This window comes from Oncorhynchus clarkii, chromosome 32 (genome assembly GCF_045791955.1).
Source record: "Oncorhynchus clarkii lewisi isolate Uvic-CL-2024 chromosome 32, UVic_Ocla_1.0, whole genome shotgun sequence".
Lineage (NCBI taxonomy): Eukaryota > Metazoa > Chordata > Actinopteri > Salmoniformes > Salmonidae > Oncorhynchus > Oncorhynchus clarkii.
In genome coordinates, this window is record NC_092178.1 from 40,313,171 (window position 1) to 40,339,585 (window position 26,415).

The following is a 26,415-nucleotide window of genomic DNA, read 5'->3' on the forward strand; positions in this document are numbered from 1 at the left end:
CAAAAGAGGACATTGTATTCCTTTTCTCTTTTTTTGTACTTCCTGATGAAGGCCATGCAGCCGAAACACGTCGTTTTTTTTAAACGTTGTTTCTATTGAACATGCCATACTAATAAAGGCATTTTAATTAATTATATGAAGAGTGCCTTGGTCCTCCTTTCTTTTTGATGACCAATTTACCCCTTTTACCCCCCAAAGAGCACCTTCTATCTACCAAAATGTACTATTGTGTACCTTAGTAGTGCTTCCCTCCCTCCTCTTTCTACAAATACAAGTTCATCTGACTCTGGGGAAGTAGACAAAGGGCCTCATTGCCAAAATCCCTTTAATAGTTTCAGTAGACTATATGGATGCAGATACTGATGTGTTTCACCTGCAAGACAGTAAATTCTGCTTCAATCCTATTCCAACGACTTGACAAACGTTCACAGGACAGCTAAAAGAGCAGTTCAATTTTTTGGGAAACATTCATCAAGTTTGCAAACAGGAGCAGAAAAAAAGTCACAAAAAAAACAAGAAAAAAAAGGCTAGATAAGTAGACATCCCCTCTTCTTACTCATGTTGGAAAGGTTTAGCCATACAACCATACAGTAAAGTTTCACTAGAATCTGCTTTAGCTACGTGTTCTGGCTAGTGATTCCAAGTGTGTGGTGAGAGGTAGAGGAAGAATGTACATGCAGCTAAAACGATCACAGCCAGCCCACACTGAATGAAAGGCCTGTATTATAGCAGACCAGACCAGACTAGGGGGTATGGTACAAAGCAATAGAAATTAGTCATCAGCCATTCCACCACATGGCACAATCACAAAATAACCCTTTTCACGGAGCATTTGTTTCCATCAGCACTCAATTTGAGGGAAACCTCCATCAATAAGTGTTTCCATACAGTGTACACTGTCCCAAATAGCACCCTATTCCCTACATAGTGCTTTTGACCAGAGCTTAGGGAATGGGACGCAGCCCAAGACAGGAGATAATGAATCAGTTGCAGACAGATACAAAGTGCTGATCAGTTTCCATGTTTGACAGGAGTGTTATTAAGCATTTGGTTTGGATGTTTTTCCAAACTTATGTCACATCTAATTTGGTTTGCCAAACTACCCACACTGTTGTAAAAAAAAAAGTGAATCCATTGTGTCTGAATTGAATGGAGGACATCAAAACAAGACTGATTTGATGATATGAGTGTGTCTCACTTGATAAAAACGTTCCATATGTCCACAACTAACGCAAAAAAATGATGTGGGGTGAAAGTTGAAACTGGACTTGAAATTATGAACTGTGTGTGATTTGGAGGGGTCAAGGTCATAGCACAAGCACAGACAGACATGATAGCTGGCGGCAGTAAGCCCCCTTCTCCCTTCAAAGGTCACCACAGGTGTGTTACATAGCACCCAGATACCTCTTACACCTTTAACCTTCAAGATCATACATCTTTCTCTTTAAAAGGGGACATTCACGTATTATCATGAAGAAGAGCAGACTTGGATGACTGCTTAGGGCTTGTTTGGGCTTGAGCAGTGGAGAGTGACACTGCTCTTCTGCCAGGCCCTGTATCTCCGCAAGGCAGGTAAGTTAGAGAGCATGGAAAGTCCATGTTTAACACTTTTCTGGTTACTACACGATTCCATATGTGTTATTTCATCGTTTTGACGTCTTCCCTACTATTCTACAATGTAGAAAATAGTACAAATAAAAGAAAAACCCTGGAATGAGTAGTTGTGTCCAAACTTTTGATTGGTACTGTATATGAGAATTCAAATAGGAAATGTGCAAAACTGATAGATACATTTATGCTTGGAGGGTCTAAGTCAATAAACAACAACCACTGTCAATCATTAACAAATATGATAAAACTGTCAGCTTTGGTGGAAGGAGAAGCCTGTCACTATACAGTACATTCGTGCTGGAGTTGTAAAGTGTGGTACCCACCCTTCCTACAGACAGGGAGCCTCCTCCTCATGATAACACACCAATGGCTACATCTTCGACTCTGCCAACCCACCAAATATCTCTGCGTGTGCGAGCATGTGATGGCCAATGCAAGATAGGAATTTTAACAAAACACAATAAATAATATGGCTTACACACGTGCACAGCAGGTTCTGATTTATGATGTATGTAGGAATACTATGAATCTTGGCAAGCTCCCTAAAGCAAGGCCAAGGTATTGAGACCTGTGGGCATCGGAAGGCAAAAATACTAGCTACTCAAATTCACTACTGTCATCGTTAATGCAGCAGCATGTCTCTTGGCTTGGGAATATTTTAGTTGGAATGTATTCTTCGAGCACATACAGTGCCTTCAGAAAGTATTCATACCCCTTGACTTATTCCACATTTTGTTGTGTTACAGCCTGAAAACATGATGAAATGAAAACATGTTTTAGGACATTTTTGCAAATGTGTAAAAAATGAATTACATAAATATCTTATTTACGTAAGTATTCACACCCATGAGTCAATACTTTGTAGAAGCACCTTTGACAGTGATTACAGCTGTGAGTCTTTCTGGGTAGGAGCTTTCACACCTCGATTGTGCAACATTTGTCCATTATTCTTTTCAAAATTTTTGAAGCGCAGTCAAATTGGTTGTTGATCATCGATAGACAACCATTTTCAGGTCGCCATAGATTTTCAAGTAGATTTAACTCAAAACTGTAACTCGGACACAAGTAAGTAGATTTGTAGATTTGTAGATTTGGCCTTGTGTTGTAGGTTATTGTTTTTTATTGTGAAGTTTTTTTATTGAGAAAAATATTAAATCAGACCCCCCCCAACCCCCTCAACGAAAAAAAAAATTGCAGCATCCCCAAACTACTTTCCACGGCTAAGTATCGGCCTCTAGCTAAAATCCACGTGTGGTTTCCTTCCTTTCCGACAACTGAGTTAGGAAGGACGCCTGTATCTTTGTAGTGACTGGGTGTATTGATAAGCCATCCAAAGTGTAATTAATAACTTCACCATGCTCAAAAGGATAATTAATGTCTGCTTTTTTTAACCCATCTAACAACAGGTGCCCTTCTTTGTGAGGCATTGGAAAACCTGTTTTTATGGTTGAATCTGTGTTTGAAATTCACTTCTCGACTGAGGGACCTTACAGATTGTAGGTGTGGGGTACAGAGATGAGGTAGTCATTCAAAAATCATGTTAAGCACTATTATTGCACACAGAGTCCATGCAACTTATTATGTGACTTAAGAAAGTTTTTACTTGTGAACTTATTTAGGCTTGCAATAACAAAGGGGTTGAATACTTATTGACTCAAGACATTTCAGCTTTTCATTTTTTATTAATTTGTAACAATTTCGAAAAACATAATTCAAATCAAATCAAATTATATTTGTCACATACACATGGTTAGCAGATGTTAATGCAAGTGTAGCGAAATGCTTGTGCTTCTAGTTACGAATTCCACTCTGGCATTATGGGATATTGTTTGTAGGCCAGTGGCAAAAAAATCTGTATTTAATAAATGTTCAATTCAGGCTGTAACACAACAAAATGTGAACAAAGTCAAGTGGTGTGAATAGTTTGTGAAGGCAGTGTATGTGCCCCTGTTTTTTCCAGAGGTCCAAATTATAATCTCATGTCATATATTATGCATGTGTTATTGCATCCAAAACAACAATCTTGTGACTCAAAAATGACACGTGACATTGATCAGCCCACATACATATACCATAGTCGTATACTGTATACATAAATCAGATGGGATGCATATCGTGTATAAACTGCTCACTTCCAAAATGCAATAACTACCTTCTTAAAAAATACTGCAAGGAAGATCTCAAATACGGTATTGGTATGGAAAATGTATAATATTATTTCAACACTGAAGATGGGGCCAAATTGTAAGTATCCCAGGCATAAATCTGTGTTTGTCTCCCTCTTCTGTTGAAAACAAGGCACTACAGAAACATGCCACTGTTGATCAAAAATGTTAATTGACGCCCTGAAGAATTTCTATACAAAATCATCAAGTTAATCAGGGTCAACTAAACTTGAACTAAACTCCCCCTCCTCACTTTATTTCAATAGTTTTTATTGAGTCGTCAAAAGACAGTTTATCCTTACACCATAAAGGAACCTTTGATGTCTCGCTTATCACCGAAACCTTTTCCTCTGCACATCTACTCTACCTCCTAATCAGCATTTTGACTACTAACATCCAAGGTCAACATTTAATGGAGTTCTGAAATGTTAGTTGACAGTCATGTAAAACTGTGTAAAAAATGAATGCGAAAGCCGTTTGTTTCCAAGACAACAGACCAAAACACACAGGAGCCAGGAGCCCATTAACTAGTATTTATAGATGTGTGGTTTTGGCCAGAAACCTCTCTGGAGCACCAAAAAGTCTGTTAGAGCCTGAGTCAGAGGGAAAGGGGGGTTGGAGGTGTGCTCACTTTTCTGGGAAGTAGAACAGTTTTGTCAGCTAGGGCTGCCCTTTAATTCCACAAGATCCACTACATCCATCACACTGTGCTTGGCTACAATTACAGTACTGTTATGCATTGGTCTAATTGGAAGGACATCATATAAATCAACCTACTACTTCAGACACACTAGTGGTGGAAGTCACATACAATAAACCACACACAATATAGGTCTTGATAAGAGATTTACTGGGGTTTTTTGTTCTCAAAATAATATAGCACACATTTTTTTAACCATAGTAGGCTAAAACCACAATGAAAACAATACAGTCTCTATAACTTATATTTTAATATTACTGCAGAGATTACTTACACGTCTCATTTGACAGTTTTGCTACCCTGGGCGAACAGTCCTTTACAGTCTTGTTTACAAGTGCTGGCATGGAATGGGTTAATGTTATCTGCCCACACCAACGCCTGCCTCCCTGCCAGAACTCCTCCTCTCCAGTGTTATATGGACGGAGTGTTGGACACTGTCGTGCTTACCTGCGCAACACATTCTGTTGTACAGATGGGACCCCACCTTTCCGCAGCTCATTTCATGGATGTAATTTGCACGTCCGTAAAAAAATCCCTGTTTGGAGCCGACATACCGGGAAGACATAGCAGCGGCGGCGGGAATATCTTTAGCATCCCCCATACCCAAACAGAGTCCCCACGGCACAAAGTTGTGCCTCTTGAACTCTTCTTTGTCGAGAGGGCACGGCACTCGAAAACAAAAGTTCCCTTTCTTCTCTATCTCTAATAGATTATCAAAAAACAAGTGGCTGTCGTATCAAGTTTCATGGAGTCAAATCTTCACCTTCTCAAACCAGCCCACACTATTTTGTGTAGGGAAATTACCCAGCGAACGCAGTCTTCCGTAGTTGTATTCTACTGTACATTCCCCGCAGCAGCGGGACATTGCGTTCTTATTGGAATGCAATTCTAAAGGACATCCCCAATATAGCAGTCTGTCTGGACTGTTTCAGTCCACAGGCGATGTTTCTTTTTTTTGCTAGTATGCAGGCCTAATGTGTTTCTTCCAACCATTAGGCTACATAATGCACCTTGGAATGGTGTCAACGGCACTAGTCACCAAATGCACATAACAAAGGTGTTACACTTCTTGAATTTTAAACTGCCTTTTGGCACTATTTATTTTTATACATTTATTCTATAATTTAGCAGATGCTCTTATCCAGTATCCTTTTTATACTGGTCCCCTGTGGCAATCAAACCCACTCAACCGTGGCATTGCAAGGGCCATGCTCTACCAGCTGAGCCACACAGTACCCTTTTCACATATATAATCTAATTACATATTATTAGACAGGCTTACACTTCTGAGATTAAGAATTACACTGAAGTTTCTATTCAATCTGAGGTGTGAGGAGTTGTTGGGAGTTCTGATGATATCCTCTACCCATGCATTATAGGCTATTACATCTGTTAGTCATAAATTGTTTCAGCAGAACCAACTGGTTTTCATTGCCATGGCACAGAATCCTTAAGTGCTCCACAGTTATCACACACAATTGTTTTCTCTTTCACAATCTTCAAATGATGAGAAATGAACATGAAAGGAAAGGGTGATAACAAAATGTACATTTCAGTTCGAGAAAAATAAACATGTATTGAGCCATAAATAATGTGTTCGACTGCATTCAATTATTAAAATAATAACACTAAATCATTTACGCATAGAGAGATGGAAGTAAAGGATATTGGGAGATTCATAGGAGTCTGCCCTTTCAGGTCACCTCCCTTGCACTGTCTGATAGGATCAAGAGATTGAATACAATTGTATAGCACACTCATTTTAATAGAAAGCTACAAACTATGTTTAGGGCTGTGATAGAAAAAGTTTCACATGTCAAAAAAGTCCTAATCCCTAGTCACATAATGTAGACATTTATTGTCAATGCTGACTACAAATGTATTTTGTAGTCTATGAGACGGAAACCGGTTTGTCAGCATGAACGGATTGCTTTATTACCCCCTATTGCTATTAGGAGAAGCCATTGCCAACATCAACTTAAAACCCACGCCAAAGCTCTTAATTTGGCCAAAGATTTATAAAAAACAACTGTTTTTCATTTCTGGCCTGGGCAACGTTGAGTAAAAGCTATACAAATAACACACCCATTCACTCAGCAGAGACGTTAAAACCTTGCGCTGTGCTAATGGATCTTTGATTATTGAAGTGCACACCAAATGGCGAATAGGGCCGAATAGGGCCAATAGGGCTATGGCCAAAAGTAGTGCACTATGAAACGAATAGGGTGCCATTTGGGACTGTGCCAGTGAATAGCACACATGCCTTCAAATCCACTGAGCCATTCTGGGACCCTGAGGAAAAGTCAAGGGGAACTTCCAGTATGTTATGGTTGTATCTAGCAGCCAGTTCTTTATTTAAACTTGTCGGGGGGAAACCTCCCCTATAACTGAACTAGGTCAAAGGTCTACATGTCAATCAAAGTACTGCCTAACACAAGTGCTCTCTGCCAGGCCATGTTTGTCCCTCCCCTCCTCATCCAACATTTGACCTATATGAGTATTTTCTTTGAATGTGTAATATATGTTAATCAAACATAAAAGCCATCCAATACTCTGCTAAAAGAAGTCCAATACGGTATGGCAAGAGTGAAAACAGTGCACTGACATAGGGTAGCATTAGCCATGAAACCACAAACGTGATAGACTTCTGCACTTCCTTATGCATTGTCTGTAGTGCAACAGCTGCAATGCTGAAAGGAGACCAGGTCAAATGTAAAGCAGCTGAATATTAACACGCAGAGTTAGAGATAACCCACTGCCTAGTTTTACAAAGCAATTTTAGCCATTTCACAGTCAAACCAACATTATTGGTTAGTATGTCTAGTGGTGTATTCAATAAAATGCAGTAGCATATATGTCGTCTTCAATAAAGATGTGGTTCATGCAGTAAGGATATTACTTAACAAAACAAGTAGGACTCACTTGAAAAAGGGATATCAATATCAATGTGACTTCCCTGTTTAAATAAATAATAAATAAAGTAGAAAGCTGTAGAAATCCCCTTATCTAAATAGGCGGTTCCTCTGGTGAGTTCTTGTGAAACTGACCTAGTCTGCAGTCTACCAGCGAGAACACTGGGAGAGATATGGATAGGCCTGTTGTCTGTCTGGACAGAGAGCCGCTAAGAGTCATTTCCAACCATGGTATGGTACGGTACAGTACTTGGCCAACGTTCAGGAAAACAACAATTTGACTCAAAAATCTACAGCTTTACTTTACCATTGTCCTGTCCATCAGACTTGTTGATTTAAAGTAGGGGGGTCATATGGGTGAGTGAGCAAGGCTAGAAAGTAAAATACTCTCTCTCTCTCTCTCTCTCTCTCTCTCTCTCTCTCTCTCTCTCTCTCTCTCTCTCTCTCTCTCTCTCTCTCTCTCTCTCTCTCTCTCTCTCTCTCTCTCTCTCTCTCTCTCTCTCTCTCTCTCTCTCTCTCTCTCTCTCTCTCTCTCTCTCTCTCTCTCTCTCTCTCTCTCTCCCTCTCTACACCTGCAGCCTTTCACTCAGGCATCCTGTAATTTGCCTCGGGGTGTGGCTGTCCCACTGTCTGCAGAGGAGAGCCTGACAGGTTCACTGCAACAAGCTGTGTCAACAGGAAATTACATTTGAAACAAAGAGGTGTGTCAAGTAAGTGCCACATACATAGAGTAGTAGCTAGCTAACCTTTATGAGGTTATCGGAGTAGAATAGTGTGTTATCTATTCTCCAGAGACCAGAAGGCCCAAGTATAGCCCATGTATAACTATTAACATTGTGAACATTCCATATAGGAGCACTGTGAAAGCCTATTGAACAGGCTCATAAACAATAGAATACTTGTTGCATAACTCAGCTATGTTTAGAAGGAGAAAGTCAAGAAGGGGGAAAAAATCAAAGGAGGATTTTCCACAATTCAAGACTTTTGAGTTCACCTTGTAAGCAAGTCTATTCTACACAAGATCAATCAATCAAATGTATTTATAAAGCCCTTTTTTACACCAGCCGAGGTCACAAAGTGCTGTACAGAAAAATAATTCAGATTTACCATGTAACAGATTAAACATTATTATGTTATCATGCAGTTCTCTAACCCACTACCCACTAAAACTGCTCCACTCTCACAAAAATAACAAATGATCTTTAAGTGAATCAAAATGATAATATCTGTCATAAGGCCCCATGCAGTATCAAATCATTTCTGGGTAACAATTAAGTACCTTACTGTAATAGATTTCCATTAACCACTTACACTCATGGAAATTGACCTATATGAATAGGGACACATATTTCTAACAGAATAACTATAAAAAGCAGATGCATGACCAAGTATTTATTATAATCCTTAATGTCTGATCTTTCAGAACACATCGACTCCTCTCGATGTACAGCATTTCCTTCACTCAGACACCAATAATGTGCAAAAGTAGCCCAATTATTAGGATACAATAGTATGTGGACACCCCTTCAGATGAGTGGATTCTGCCATTTCAGCCACACCTGTTGCTGACAGGTGTATAAAATTGAGCACACAGCCATGCAATCTCCATAAACAAACAGTGACAGTAGAATGGCCTTACTGAAGAGCTGAATGCCACCTTTCCAACAAGTCAGTTCATCAAATTTCTGCCCTGCTATAGCTTCCCCTAATTTCTCCTAACTGTAGATTTTCCCTGTCCATCTGCTCATTTGAATTCAATGCTGTCACTTGTCCACTCAAGCTTAACATTGTTGTCATCTATCGGCCAACCAGGTGCCCTTGGAGAGTTCCTCAATGAGCTTGACACGTTGATAAGCTAATTTCCTGACGACGGCTTACCACTCGTCGTACTTGACGACTTCAACCTCCTGACGTCTGCCTTCGATTAATTTATTTCCAACTCTTTCCCCTCTTTGCCTCACCCTTTCCCAATCCCCTTCAACTCACAAAGCAGGCAATACGCTTGACCTCTTCTTTACTAGAGGCTGTTCGCCTACTAATTTCACTGCAACCCCCCTCCAGGTCTCTCATCATTACTTTGTTTCCTTTACTGTCTCCCTTTCCTCCAACCCTAGCCACTCAGCCACTACCCAGATGGTCATGTGCCGTTGCAATCTACGCTCTCCCATTACTCTCTCCTCTTCCATCCTATCATCTCTTCCTTCTGCTAAATCCCTCTCCCTCAGGTCCTGATTCTGACTCTTTGACCCTACTCTCCTTGGATTGTATGCACATTGTTGGATTGTATCCTACTACCAGGTGACATGGAGAGGATCTGTCTGCAGCAAACTCTCACTACTGGTGTCCCCAGGGCTCGGTTCTAGGCCCTTTCCTCTTCTCTCTGTACACTAAGTCACTCTGCTCTGTCATATCCTCACATGGTCTCTCCTATCAATACTATGAGGATGATACTCAACTACTTTTATCCTTCCCCCCTTCTGTCACCCAGTTAGCGAATTGCAATTCTGCATGCCTGGCAGATATCTCAGCTTGGATGTCGGCCCACCACCTCAACCTAGACAAGATGGAGCTGCTCTTCGTGTTAAGTGTTAAGTAAAAAATAAAAGTAACAAATAATTAAACAGCAGCAGTAAAATAACAATAGCGATGCTATATACATGGCGTACCGGTACAGAGTCAATGTGCTAGGGCACCGGTTAGTCGAGGTAATTGCGGTAATATGTACATGTAGGTAGAGTTAAGTGACTATGCATAGATAATTAACAGAGAGTAGCAGCAGCGTAAAAGACGGGGGTCAAACGCAAATAGTCTGGGTGCCATTTGATTAGCTGTTCAGGAGTCTTATGGCTTGGGGGTAGAAGCTGTTAAGAAGTCTTTTGGACCTAGACTTGGCGCTCCGGTACCACTTGCCGTGTGGTGGCAGAGAGAACAGTCTGCGACTTAGGTGGCTGGAGTCTTTGACAATTTTTATTTTAGGGCCTTCCTCTGACCCCACCTGGTAGAGAGGTCCTGGATGGCAGGAAGCTTGGCTCCAGTGATGCACTGGGCCGTACGCACTACCCTCTGTAGTGCCTTGCGGTCAGAGGCCGAGCAGTTGTCATACCAGGCAGTGAATCAATCATGACCCCCGTCTTTGTTCTCAATGGTACAGCTGTATACAGCTCCCGTCCATGGTACAGCTCCCGTCCATTACAAGACCATGGCGCTTGCCTACAGAGCAGCAAGAGGAGCTGCCCCGCCCTACCTTCAGTCTATGTTCAAACCCTACACCACAACCCGAGCACTCTGTTCTGCCCTCTGTTCTGCCACCTCCGGTCTCTTGACCCTCCCACCCCTCAGCTCCCGCTCAGCCCAGTCCATTTGTTCCATTTCCGTGCATCCCAATGGTGGAACCAGCAATCCCTGAAGCTAGGACAGCAGAGTCCCTACCCATCTTCCGAAAGCACCTGAAACCCTACATCTTCAAAGAGTTGCTTAATAATCCCCCCCCCCCCCACAATAAAAAAAACAACTCTCCTGACTCCCCCCTTTCTGACTCTAACTTTGCTGATAGCTACTTTATTGAGGAACATTGTACTATGCCTGTGATATGTAGCTTTCTTAATATTAAATCACTAACTGTGAATTGCTCACGATAAGAGCATCTGCTACATGACTAAAATGTAAATGTTACAATGGAAAGCCGAAACTCCCACCCATGCAAACCTGCTAGTTAGAAGGCCCTGTGTAGATTGTATTTTCAACCAGCAACTACCAAGAAATAAAGCTGATAAAAATGTTAGTTAGTTCATCAGCTGCTGTATAATATGATATGAAACACAGGAAAACTTCATTTTGACTGCACTGGGCCTTTAAGGTTATTTTGCAATCATAGAGAATCATTAATTTCTCCTTAGCGCATGTAAACCCATAACAACACAAGAAAAGTCAGACAAGGCTGAGGCGGAACTAGAAGTCTTGAGTCCAACTGTGAAGCAACGCTAGTCAACAACAATACCACTGCTCCTATGTCATCATATTACAACCAGCATTTGCAGGGTTAAACCCATCTTCTTGACACATCAGGAAATCTAGCTGGAGAGGAGAAAAACGAGGAGGAGCAGTGTGAAACACAAAAGCACAGAGGGAAGAGAGAGCAGACCATTTAAGACGAATGGTGAAGACTAGAGACCGGACCCGTTCACACAGCAGCAAACTTCTGATCTCTCCCAAAGACGTACAGTAGCATCACCTTTCCTGAAAGACAGTAAGCCTCATAACAAGATTGTTACCCAACTGGTCTTACCTTCTCTTAACTGCCTCCTACGTTGCCTCCACTGCCAAACAGCGATCAAAGTGACAACATGTCCTACAACCACCAGGGTTGGGAACACGTTTCCAGGGGGGCTTGCAGACATTAGGCCTTGGAAAGAGTGAGAAATCGCAGGCTGGGAGGGCCTAGGGTGAAATGTGATGGGGGAGTGTAGGACGGGGAGGTCAGCCAGGGGTGTGGTGCCACCGTCACGGACTTTAAACCAAAGAGGCAGCCAACTTTCGCGACTTACGAGAGAACAGAGCAAAATAGCAGCCCTTCCACCTTTTTTCTCTCTGTCCGATTCAGACTGCTGGCAAAAGTGGCTGAGCTCCCTCCCTCTCGCTCTTTCCCTCTCGCCATTCCTTCCTTCACAATCTCTGGTCTCTGCTTCTCGTTCGTACACTCATACCTACATTCTTCTCTTCTTCATTTAGCCTGGTACATTTAAGTCTATTCACGTTAGCTTTCAGGAAACAAAATAAAAACTCCTAATATAGTTAGAATAGTTTCCTCATCTTCTGTTTGCTATTCATACACCAACTGGTTTGCTTTGTTTCCAGTCAAGGGCTGTCTCACCGCAGCCTATCTGGCAGCAGTTAATAATACATGAGACCTTTTTTTGTAACACACACACTAAGGCCAGCCCTGAAAAGGAAAGTAAGTGCAGAGCATTGAGATTGAGATGTAACCCTGTCATGCTCATAATTATTCAATACAGGTTTCTCCTCACAAACCTCTAGTAGTAAGCTACTCATTATTTCCCACCTTCCCCATGAGTCATGAAAAAAGGATCCTACTTTTTACACTATTTATACAAAACTATGTGGACACCTCTTAAAATTTGTGGATTTGGCTAGTTCAGTCCCACCCGTTGCTGACAGGTGTATAAAATCGAGCACGCCACCATGCAATCTCCATAGACAAACATTGTCAGTAGAATGGCCATACAGAAGAGCTCAGTGACTTTCAACGTGGCACCGTCATAGGATGCCACCTTTCCAACAAGACATGTCGTCAAATTTCTGCCCTGCTAGAGCTGCCCCGATCAACTGTAAGTGCTGCTATTGTGAAGTAAAAACATCTAGGAGCAACAACCGCTCAGTCGTGAAGTCGTAGTCCACATAAGCTCACAGAACGGGACCGCCGTGTACTGAAGCGTGTACAAATCATCTGTCCTCAGTTGCAACAGTCATTACCGAGTTCAAAACTGCCTCTGGAAGCAACGTCCGCACAATAACTGTTTGTGGGGAGCTTCATAAAATGTGTTTCTATGGCCGAGCAGCCACACACAGTGCTTGAACATCAGTGCTCGACCTCACTAATACTCGTGGTGGAATGGAAGCAATGTTCCAACATCTTTTGGAAAGTCTTCCCAGAAGAGTGGAGGCTAGCAGAAGTGAATAGTGTTTATAGCAACTTGGGGACCAACTCCATATTAATGCCCATGATTCTGGAATGAGATGTTCGTTGAGCAGGCGTCCACATATTTTTGGTAATGTAGTGTATCATAGAGATCATGTGATGATGCTGTCTTTGCAGAGCCCCACAATGCATAAGTCCTCCGAGTGTATTCCCCATCATTTCGCTACACTCGCATTAACATCTGCTAACCATGTGTATGTGACAAATAACATTTGATCACTAAAGAAACCATGACTTGTCACTCTTCCTAAAGCCACGGAAGAGGCAAGAGTGTTGCTTCCAGTGTTTTCTGTAAGCAGAACTTTAGATGGGGCAGAGAGTGTCACTTACAACTCAAATGACACATGGTAACCCAACAACACGATCAGTGTCTCTGCTCCCATAGAGGAAGAAGGACCATGCCAAACGCACCGGCCCATAAAGAAGAGACCAAAATAGACATTGCGACAGACCACAAGTCGCCTACAGTATGTCCTATGGCACAGTCAATGACAATTTATATATGGTAGACAATCTACAGAGGTACGTAGGCTACAAACATACAGTATGCTCTAACTGAATTAGTAAGCATGCCCAGTAGCCTCTGCCAAAGGAGCGAAGCAACACACAGGCACACTTCTATCAGCCTACCAGGCATGATCATCTATAGAAGATTGTAAGAGGGATATTTAGCTCTTACAGCTCTTCAGGATGTCAAATAGGGACTAGAGCTGTGTTCGAATACTGATACTAACCGCACTAACCATACTATTTGTGAAGTAAATTTAGTATGTAGTATGTGTATGGGTCATTGTATGGATATAGTTAGTATGCCAAAAGTTCCCGGATATGGTTGTAGCTTCACAACGTTTTCAGTTTTGAAGAAAATCCTGGAAAATATTCAGCCGAAATCCGAGAGAGCAGATACAAATTCATTGCTTTAACTAATTATGACAAATGTTAAGAAAATGTTGAGCAATGTAATAAAGTATGGACTTTTATATAAGTTACGTTACACATTATGTTGGCAGACAATTTGTTAGCTACACTATCCTTACGAACCACATAGCATACAGCAGTATGTACCGGATGTTTGCTAGCTACCTAAAGTTAGTTGGCTATTAATACATCAAACTTGACAGTATATTATATGCTATCTAACTAACTACCCAACTGTGTGTTCATAAACGCTCTGGGCGTTCCTAAATTAAGAGCTTTGTCAGATTGTCTGTTTGTAAATTTGGAGCGTTCCGCTCTGAACCATTGCGCACACTGGATTCTCTGGCCGTGGAGTAGGGTTGATCCGAGTGTTCTGTCCTCCCAATGGCAGTCAAGCACCCAATCTAACTGGATAACGTTGGCTAGCTTACTAGCTACTTGCAGACACAACTAAGAGAACACCTCACTGACCATTTTACTCGCCCTAGCAGAACTGGTTAGGCTGTTTTCATGTTATCCAGAGTGTTGGTGACTGTAACTGTGCTGCTGGCAAAAGTTTTATCATGCTTCTTTGCTGATGTTTACTGACACCGGCCATATTCAACAGGTGTTGAGCGTTTGTAAATTCGTAATTTATTCTGCGCTCTTGCACACTTAGACGAGAGTGCTCTGAAATCGGAGTAGATAGCCAGAGTGAATTTACGAACACAACCTATTGACTTGATTATTCATGTCATTCTTAGCTTAGCTAAGTGGTATAGTCGTTGTGAGTTCCAAATGGACATTGTTAATGAAGTTGTAAGATGTCTAGCTAGTAATTTGTTATGCTAACAAGCTAGCAAGAAGTTGAATAGCAACATCATCAACTTCCAGTAGACAGGCGAAGCGCTAGTACGCTCAACTGAAAGTATACCGTTAGTTTACAGGTAGTAAACACACTCATTAAGTATGTAGTATACATTATGTTAGTATGGGTATTCCAACACAGCTCTGGTCTGAAGAGACAGAGGTGGTTTCTCGCTTATCTCTGTCTGATAGCTCAATTATGAGGGGTATCCCTTTTACACTATTTTGAGGGGCGCCTGTTTTATCCCTGCAGGGATACTGACTAGCTATTACTCTGAACTGTGTGTGGTGAGCTTTGGGGTGCCTATACCTGCAGAGGCATCACCCTAGTGGGTGCCACACATTGTGAAGGAGGAGAACTCCAGTGGTTACATGACAGGCTGGTTCTCAGAGTAGCCCTCTACAAGGTCATCAACAGTCTCCCTTTCCATCCACCATCTCCCTGACCACCTTCATCTGATCAAGCCATGAACTGACCTTCTCCATTTTTGGAGGATGCATGCACTCAAAGGCTCTATTGGTTGACCTAGCTAGCTTTTGAAGTGCTTTGAGATTTATTTATGTTACGAAAACACTGTAGAAGTTGAATAAATTGATATTTATAATTACTTTTAAACAGCATGGACCAGAGTGATTCGCAAGACATATGGCACAACAGGCCTCAAATATTATTGCTTATACTTTGTATTTATAATACAAATAGAACAATTGAAGTAAGTGAGAAAGTAATCACATAAATCAAATTATGTTGTAGTTACTTTAGGTTATATTTACATAGACTACCTGCTCGGATGTCACTTCCTAGACTATATCAATACCTTATTGAACTTGACATCTTTCTAAAACATACAATTGCTTAACCAACTAAACAAAATATTTCAGCTACCTTTAAATCACCTAAATCATCACTACTTCTTGCAGTAAAATATGTTGTTTCAGTTGGGAGGGCAAAGGCCAAAGATAGCATCATGCATCACCAGGGAATGGGATAACACATTCCTACAGTACCAGTGTATCCCTCACAAAAGAGCTAACAGTGCTTCACTGCCAATCAGCATCCTTTATTCAACATACTCTACAAAATAATTTTCCAACCTACCGTCAGATCGACCGACACACAGACACCATATGTCCACCTCAATTCACTGTGGTCCATCTTTTAGACAAAATACTGACTAACACCCGCTGCAATGTATGCTGATCAAAACCAGAGGGAAGTGCTCGTGCCCAAAAAAGGAAAAGAATAGCGGGAAACCCACAAAAAACAAGTGAGCCACAAGTTTGATTTGTTTTGAGTGACTTTCCGCAGTGGAAACACAGCATCCCTAGTGTGGCGGTCGGTCTGGGACGTTGGCAACTGGATGGCTTCCATGTATCAGCAACAGAGGACACATTTATTTTCTTACAGGATTGGGAGACAAAGCATGGAAAACATTATTTTTTTCAGCCCAGCTACCCCAACAAAGGTCTCTCTGTTTGGAGATGGGAATCTCAAGCAATGCTCTGATTATGAACCCAAGTCGAATTACAGTACTTGATCAATTATCACCAGCGCAATGGATCTCTTGTACAATACAACTCTGTGACAATATTCACATGTCAACAAAAGAAAATGACAATGTACTGCAAATGTTTGTCATACAAGATCACTGTACAGTACACTGTCCCATAACACCCTAGAGCAGCTGACTGCCATTGGAAGAGAGGGGTCAGGGAGTAGCCACTCAGAGGAGTTCACCCAGGCTCACACCCCCTGGATTTAGCCTAGCTCTGGGGAACCTGAACCCAGCGAGAACCTGACTGTGTGATTTGGAGGGAGCCTGCCCTACAAATATTGGTTTTGACTATAAAGTTTGAGCTACAACTCTGCTTCACAGTCTTATTGTCAAGATAAATCAGTAAATCCAAATATATAGAATGTAGGCTATAGATTGTTGGCTAACAATTTATTGACCATACATCTGAACTTTCACCAGTGACCACTAGTTTACCACAGAATAACTATCAAAGTCAAATGGAATATAAATAAATATGAACTATTTGTCACAGGTATGAAATGTAGAGATGGAATGCCACTACTGTTATCTGATACACTGGCAGCATTAGATCCCAGCTTTATCAATGTAAATCTAATGCTGACACCTCTTGGTAAGAATACTGTACTGTACCAGTAGTTAAAATGTCCTACCTTGGCCCTGTTGAATCAGATCTTCCATGAAGGATCTACCATTATCAACCTCCATAATTGCGTTTTGTTTTACCCTATTCACAATAATAGAAAAAATGTTTAAAAAAGCATCTACCACTAGCTACTAGAATCTAGTCTGTTTGCATGTATTCTATTTTAATATGTCCAGCAGCAACAGCTTGGGCTGAAACAGGGAATAAAGGCCAGATTTAAGGTGGCAGCTGCCACATGTTCTCATCTGAGCTCGATTATGTAGGAGCCGAGGCTTCGTCCCATTCAGCAGGAAAAAGGGAAGGAAAAGCTGAGTGTTCCCTTTTTGGACTCTCATATCCCAATTCCTTGCTGAGTCATTTATCAGCCTGCAGAGAATGGAAAGTTCTCAGGCTGCATGGGTGTAGAAGTCTGAAACAGGCCATGTGGTTTCATGTGTTTTGGTGGAGTTTAAAATGGTGACTGGTGGTGAGAAGGAACTGTGGTTGTAAGAAACAAACATCTAATAAAGCAAAGATAAATGAGTTTGTTTATTTTCTGTAAAAAAAAATAATTTCAATGAATCTTGCTTTTGCTAATTATAAAAAGTAATTTTTAGCTTGCTGAGCTGATTTCAGTTGAGATTAGAGATTTATTTAAAAGTCTGTTGCATTCAAAAACATGATTTTACTGTGTTTTATATATATTTTCACACTATGAAGTTGGAATAAAACTGTGAAAATGATGATTATTCCCTCAATTAGCTAGCTGCACTTTTTGTGAATTTTGAAGCATTTATGACATTTTTTATTTTAAATCACAAAAAGCACATAAAAGGCTTCATAATTCATTATGGTCATGTTAACAGTTAACTGACTGCTTTTATTTCATAGAACAAACTGTTTAAGATCTCCTAAGCCTGTATTAACCTTAGACCTTATTTTTGGCATTTATCCCAAAATCGTATTCTTTCCCCATTCATTTTCCCCTTAGGAATGGCTGAACGAACCAGAGGTAACTAATTTCCAGTTTTTAGGACTACAAACTGACGAGCTCTATTGTATCTTTAATCAGACTCACTTTGACTTCATATAGTGCTCCAAGAGATGTTCTCTTGCTTACGTCCATACCACATCTCGTCAGATCTCAGAAGCTAAGCAGGGTTGGGCCTGACTAGTACTTGGATGGGAGACTGCCTATTAATAGAATCATTGATCATTTTGTTGTCAGGGAGCAACTGCCTTTAAACTAAAATGTGTGCATCTTTGAGTTACCCCAGTGATCTTACTGTACAGTGTGACTGAAAGATCCACAGGCCAGGATTGAAAGAATCAGCCATACCTTTTAATTTAATTGTATCTTTATCTAACTAGGCAAGTCAGTTAAGAACAAATTCTTATTTACAATGATGTGACAGATGAAAATCTGTTAGAAACTTAGAAAGAGGGGGAATATAATAGTAACTACTATGATGGGTTGCTAATATGACTTTGATTGTGCCGTTGGCTTCTGGACAATGAAAGAAAGTTGATATGAAAACCAACAGAACAGGAGAGAAATGCTGGTTAATGGCATGAGGCCATCTTCATAAAATAATTGCCTCCACTTTTCTATGGATAGATTTTCTAAGGGCTACTTTGAAGCAAGGTAAGACACTTCATTATTTGAAGTAAAATAAAATGTTCAGGTTTCAAACAATTATGCTGCCTCAAACTCGCATTGCAAAGTAGTGGGTGACTCGCTGATAGTCAAAGGTAGTCAGCCTATAGTATGGAGCGAGATAGCTGCCAAAATGTTGAACATACATATCGTTAGTGTGGCTGTCTCCACCCCCTACAGGTGTCGCTTATTTTCCCCAATGTATTTATCCCTGCGTTTCCTGTCTCTCTGTGCCAGTTCATCTTGTATGTTTAGTCAAGTCAACCAGCGTGTTTCTCCCCGTACGCCTTTTGCTATTCTCTTTTTCTAGTCCTCCAGGATTTGACCTTTGCCTGTTTCTGGACTTTGTACCCGCCTGCCTGCCCATTCTGCCTCCCTTGACCACGAGCCTGTCTGCCACTCTGTACCTCCTGGACTCTGATCTGGTTTTGACTTTTTTGCCTGTCCACAACCATTCTCTTGCCTACCCCTTTGGATGATTAAACATTGTAAGACTCCAACCATCTGCCTCCTGTGTCTGCATTTGAATCTCGCCTTGATAGTTAGGATCGTAAGAAAAGCCAATGCGTGAAACATGAAATGTAAATGTTAATTAGGTCTGTAAATGTACAAACCTATGAATTGTAACATATTGATTATGTTGATTCAATATTAACCTGGACCCGTACAAATCAGCTGGGCTTGACAATCTGGACCCTCTATTTCTGAAACTATCCGCCGCCATTGTCGCAACCCCTATTACCAGCCTGTTCAACCTCTCTTTCATTTCGTCTGAGATCCCCAAGGATTGGAAAGCTGCCGCAGTCATCCCCTCTTCAAAGGGGGAGACACCCTGGACCCAAACTGTTACAGACCTATATCCATCCTGCCCTGCCTATCTAAGGTCTTCGAAAGCCAAGTCAACAAACAGGTCACTGACCATCTCGAATCCCACCGTACCTTCTCCGCTGTGCAATCTGGTTTCCGAGCCGGTCACGGGTGCACCTCAGCCACGCTCAAGGTACTAAACGATATCATAACCGCCATCGATAAAAGACAGTACTGTGCAGCCGTCTTCATCGACCTTGCCAAGGCTTTCGACTCTGTCAATCACCATATTCTTATCGGCAGACTCAGTAGCCTCGGTTTTTCTGATGACTGCCTTGCCTGGTTCACCAACTACTTTGCAGACAGAGTTCAGTGTGTCAAATCGGAGGGCATGCTGTCCGGTCCTCTGGCAGTCTCTATGGGGGTGCCACAGGGTTCAAATCTCGGGCCGACTCTTTTCTCTGTATATATCAATGATGTTGCTCTTGCTGCGGGCGATTCCCTGATCCACCTCTACGCAGACGACACCATTCTATATACTTCCGGCCCGTCCTTGGACACTGTGCTATCTAACCCCCAAACGAGCTTCAATGCCATACAACACTCCTTCCGTGGCCTCCAACTGCTCTTAAACGCTAGTAAAACCAAATGCATGCTTTTCAACCATTTGCTGCCTGCACCAGCACGCCTGACTAGCATCACCACCCTGGATGGTTCCGACCTTGAATATGTGGACATCTATAAGTACCTAGGTGTCTGGCTAGACTGTAAACTCTCCTTCCAGACTCATATCAAACATCTCCAATCGAAAATCAAATCTAGAGTCGGCTTTCTATTCCGCAACAAAGCCTTCTTCACTCACGCCGCCAAACTTACCCTAGTAAAACTGACTATCCTACCGATCCTCGACTTCGGCGATGTCATCTACAAAATTGCTTCCAACACTCTACTCAGCAAACTGGATGCAGTTTATCACAGTGCCATCCGTTTTGTCACTAAAGCACCTTATACCACCCACCACTGCGACCTGTATGCTCTAGTCGGCTGGCCCTCGCTACATATTTGTCGCCAGACCCACTGGCTCCAGGTCATTTACAAGTCCATGCTAGGTAAAGCTCCGCCTTATCTCAGTTCACTGGTCACGATGGCAACACCCACCCGTAACACGCGCTCCAGCAGGTGTATCTCACTGATCATCCCTAAAGCCAACACCTCATTTGGCCGCCTTTCGTTCCAGTTCTCTGCTGCTTGTGACTGGAACGAATTGCAAAAATCGATGAAGTTGGAGACTTTTATCTCCCTCACCAACTTCAAACATCTGCTATCTGAGCAGCTAACCGATCGCTTCAGCTGTACATAGTCTATCGAAAAATAGCCCACCCATTTTTACCTACCTCATCCCCATACTGATTTCATTTTTTTACTTTTCTGCTCTTTTGCACACCAGTATCTCTACCTGTACATGACCATCTGATCATTTATCACTCCAGTGTTAATCTGCAAAATTGTAATTATTCGCCTACCTCCTCCGCCTTTTGCACACAATGTATATAGACTCTCCTTTTTTTCTACTGTGTTATTGACTTGTTAATTGTTTACTCCATGTGTAACTCTGTGTTGTCTGTTCACACTGCTATGCTTTATCTTGGCCAGGTCGCAGTTGCAAATGAGAACTTGTTCTCAACTAGCCTACCTGGTTAAATAAAGGTGAAATAATTTTTTTGTTTTTTTAATTAACATTTTACACATTCAATTCCTACTTTATGTCTAACTTTACTCGATTACAAACCTTTGTCAGTAATGTGGCATCTGCAAAGGACAAGAACCGAACGTAGCTAGTCAATCAAGCAACTCTAGCCGAGACTTTAGTTGTTTGCAGCTTCTGGTTTAATTTCCAAAATAAAAGTCTAGAGCTGGTTTTAGAATAACAACAACGTTACACCAGTAGATGGCGTACTATAGGCTTGGGCCTTCAGCAAATGACTTGTGAGAACGAAAGACCCAGAAGAGCCTTGTCTAGAATAACTGCCTAAGCTGCAAAGTAGAAAGTAAATATGTCTTAGGTCTATTCCACTCTCTAAATATGCTGTTGTGTATAATTCAATGGTCATATAATTGCATAATACATTTGTATAGCTGCGTGGGGCTACTGTGGTGATCATGTAACCTAATGAATCAAACCTTTTCTAGTATTTGGGAGCACGGACTGTGGGCCTTATACAGTGGGGCAAAAAAGTATTTAGTCAGCCACCAATTGTGCAAGTTCTCCCACTTAAAAAGATGAGAGAGGCCTGTAATTTTCATCATAGGTACACTTCAGCTATGACAGACAAAATGAGAAAAAAAATACAGAAAATCACATTGTAGGATTTTTTATGAATTTATTTGCAAATGATGGTGGAAAATAAGTCTTTGGTCAATAACAAAAGTTTATCTCAGTACTTTGTTATATACCCTTTGTTGTCAATGACAGATGTCAAACGTTTTCTGTAAGTCTTCGCAAGGTTTTCACACACTGTTGCTGGTATTTTGGCCCATTCCTCCATGCAGATCTTTTCTAGAGCAGTGATGTTTTGGGGCTGTTGCTGGGCAACACGGCTTTCAACTCCCTCCAAAGATTTTCTATGGGGTTGAGATCTGGAGACTGGCTAGGCCACTCCAGGACCTTGAAATGCTTCTTACGAAGCCACTCCTTCGTTGCTCGGGCGGTGTGTTTGGGATCATTGTCATGCTGAAAGACCCAGCCACGTTTCATCTTCAATGCCCTTGCTGATGGAAGGAGGTTTTCACTCAAAATCTCACGATACATGGCCCCATTCATTCTTTCCTTTACACGGATCAGTCGTCCTGGTCCCTTTGCAGAAAAACAGCCCCAAAGCATGATGTTTCCACCTCAATGCTTCACAGTAGGTATGGTGTTCTTTGGATGCAACTCAGCATTCTTTGTCCTCCAAACACGACAAGTTGAGTTTTTACCAAAAAGTTATATTTTGGTTTCATCTGACCATATGACATTCTCCCAATCTTCTTCTGGATCATCCAAATGCTCTCTAGCAAACTTCAGATGGGCCTGGACATGTACTGGCTTAAGCAGGGGGACACGTCTGGCACTGCAGGATTTGAGTCCCTGGCGGCATAGTGTGTTACTGATGGTAGGCTTTGGTCCCAGCTCTCTGCAGGTCATTCACTAGGTCCCCCCGTGTGGTTCTGGGATTTTTGCTCACCGTTCTTGTGATCATTTTGACCCCACGGGGTGAGATCTCGCGTGGGGCCCCAGATCAAATCAAATCAAATCAAAATCAAATAAAATTTTATTTGTCACATACACATGGTTAGCAGATGTTAATGCAAGTGTAGCGAAATGCTTGTGCTTCTAGTTCCGACAATGCAGTAATAACCAACAAGTAATCTAACTAACAATTCCAAAACTACTGTCTTATACACAGTGTAAGGGGATAAAGAATATGTACATAAAGATATATGGATGAGTGATGGTACAGAGCAGCATAGGCAAGATAAAGTAGATGGTATCGAGTACAGTACATACATATGAGATGAACATGTAAACAAAGTGGCACAGTTAAAGTGGCCAGTGTTACATGCATTAAAAAAAAGGATGCAGTAGATGATATAGAGTACAGCACATACATATACATATGAGATTAATAATGTAGGGTATGTAAACATTATATTAGGTAGCATTGTTCAAAGTGGCTAGTGATATACTCTACATCATTTCCCATCAATTCCCATTATTAAAGTGGCTGGAGTTGAGTCAGTGTGTTGGCAGCAGCCACTCAATGTTAGTGATGGCTGTTTAACAGTCTGATGGCCTTGAGATAGAAGCTGTTTTTCAGTCTCTCGGTCCCAGCTTTGATGCACCTGTACTGACCTCGCCTTCTGGATGATAGCGGGGTGAACAGGCAGTGGCTCGGGTGGTTGTTGTCCTTGATGATCTTAATGGCCTTCCTGTAACATCGGGTGGTGTAGGTGTCCTGGAGGGCAGGTAGTTTGCCCCCGGTGATGCGTTGTGCAGACCTCACTACCCTCTGGAGAGCCTTACGGTTGTGGGTGGAGCAGTTGCCGTACCAGGCGGTGATACAGCCCGCCAGGATGCTCTCGATTGTGCATCTGTAGAAGTTTGTGAGTGCTTTTGGTGACAAGCCGAATTTCTTCAGCCTCCTGAGGTTGAAGAGGCGCTGCTGCGCCTTCTTCACGATGCTGTCTGTGTGAGTGGACCAATTCAGTTTGTCTGTGATGTGTATGCCGAGGAACTTAAAACTTACTACCCTCTCCACTACTGTTCCATCAATGTGGATGGGTGTTCCCTCTGCTGTTTCCTGAAGTCCACAATCATCTCCTTAGTTTTGTTGACGTTGAGTGTGAGGTTATTTTCCTGACACCACACTCCGAGGGCCCTCACCTCCTCCCTGTAGGCCGTCTCGTCGTTGTTGGTAATCAAGCCTACCACTGTTGTGTCGTCCGCAAACTTGATGATTGAGTTGGAGGCGTGCGTGGCCACGCAGTCGGGGGTGAACAGGGAGTACAGGAGAGGGCTCAGAACGCACCCTTGTGGGGCCCCAGTGTTGAGGATCAGCGGGGTGGAGATGTTGTTGCCTACCCTCACCACCTGGGGGCGGCCCGTCAGGAAGTCCAGTACCCAGTTGCACAGGGCGGGGTCGAGACCCAGGGTCTCGAGCTTGATGACGAGCTTGGAGGGTACTATGGTGTCGAGGGAGATTATCAGTGGTCTTGTATGTCTTCCATTTCCTAGTAATTGCTCCCACAGTTGATTTCTTCAAACCAAGCTGCTTACCTATTGCAGATTCAGTCTTCCCAGCCTGGTGCAGGTCTACAATTTTGTTTCTGGTGTCCTTTGACAGCTCTTTGGTCTTGGCCATAGTGGAGTTTGGAGTGTGACTGTTTGAGGTTGTGGACAGGTGTCTTTTGTACTGATAACAAGTTCAAACAGGTGCCATTAATACAGGTAATGAGTGGAGGACAGAGGAGCCTCTTAAAGAAGAAGTTACAGGTCTGTGAGAGCCAGAAATCTTGCTTGTTTGTAGGTGACCAAGTACTTATTTTCCACCATAAATTCATAAAATAAATTCATAAAAAATCCTACAATGTGATTTTCTGGATTTTTTCTCTCATTTTGTCTGTCATAGTTGAAGTGTACATATGATAAAAATTACAGGCCTCTCTCATCTTTTTAAGTGGGAGAACTTGCACAATTGGTGCCTGACTAAATACCTTTTTTGCCCCACTGTATTAGGCATTTTGACTGTTTTATTTGTGAATTCCACTCTGTATGTAGGCTTGTTATGGCCATTTGCGTTGCACAACCCCCATCACACAGAGGCTATATCAATATTAATAAATGAGCCAAAACTAAATATTGATTAAGTCTTGGCTATAACCTGTCCCAAGCGAGATAGTCTTGACCATTTGGGACCCCTAGGCTATCTATAGCCTATTCTTATTGCCAGATCTGTTTTTCATATCAGCCACTGCAGGTGCTTCTTCAACTATTTTGTTTAAGATGTATTTAGAGGCCTGTGAGCTAGGGTCTCTTTTTAAGTGGAGCTCTTTAATAAAAACAGTTATAAAACACGAATATAGTTCTAGAATTAGTCTGCTAGACACCAGTACCCAAAATGATATACTAAATTGCAATGTCTACAAGTTGAAGGCCTATTTTTTATTTGTGTAGGCCTAAATTAAACATTGAATTATTAAAGCGATACAACTGGAGAATTTACATCATTTTGAATACACACATGGATTTCAATAAACAAATGGATAAGACTGTTCTATTGTCTTTGATTTAGTTCCTATTGCAACTCAGACAAATGACTGAAAGGATGACATACTGACTGACTGAACTGAATGAAGGATGAATTAAATGTTCAAATATGTTGGAATGACGAGATGCATGCTCTGCACTTTATTTGGCTAGTAGGCAAATAGGCCTACAGTACATGGTGCTGTGGTGCTGCATGGAGATCACAAGCTCTTTAAATGGGCAGCAGTGTCGCGATGGAGGGAATAGCCTACACGGAGACTACCTAAGACCACTGCAACAGAGTCGGAATAAGCTTATGCCAGACAGCCTACGTTTAACCTCTCCCTTGTTTATTTCAAAGTGCATATGTGACTCGTTTCAGGAAACTAGGCGTATGTTGCAGGTTACTACTTCACACAAGAACCATTTGAACATAAAACATTTTTGGGGCAGAAATGCTTTCTGGAACATGTGAACTTTCATGTGCCCTAATAACAAACTTGAATGCCATGTGTAAATATGAATATAATTGTTAAATTACAAGCCTAGTTTGTTTATTCACAGAAACAGTCATCAACCTTCCCACTAGCCATGATTGGCTGAGATAATGAGCGGCTGGACATGCCGAGAGATGAGTTCGGATTGGTCTGCCATATAGCAAGCTTCTGTCTATTTGAGCTGGTTAGTATGTGTAGGTAATCGTGTCTAGCTCTGCTTTAAAAAAATATATTGCTTAGTAGAACTGCATAAGGGTTATTCTCCACTTTCTGGAGGACCGAATTTTGAAATCAGTGGTATTAGAGTCTGATATCTAAGGAGAAAACACCTGTCTCCGGATAACATCTTCAAACTAAGGGCAACCATGGCATCCGTGACAGGGAGAAGATTCCATCCATGATGTATACAGGTAAGATAGTCTCGCTAGCTACATTTTCAGATATTACACGTTTCTAATTTTGACAGTCATTTTAATTTCGAGTTAAAGTGTACTGTTAGCTAGCTAATATCAGCTGGCTGACTCGCTAGCTAACTTTACGGGTATGATCTTATTATTCGTATTTCAGAGCCATTTGCTTGGCTAGTTATAGCCTAATGTTAGCTAGCTAACATTGAACCTGGTTGGTTATCTACCTGCAGA

The 26,415-nt window shown here is 41.7% G+C and overlaps 1 pseudogene; it reads right to left on the reverse strand.

Moving 5' to 3' along the window:
- Positions 1 to 11,785, reverse strand: part of LOC139391970 (plectin-like) — an 85,563-nt pseudogene extending 73,778 nt beyond the window's left edge.
- Between the last annotated feature and the right edge of the window lie 14,630 nt (positions 11,786 to 26,415).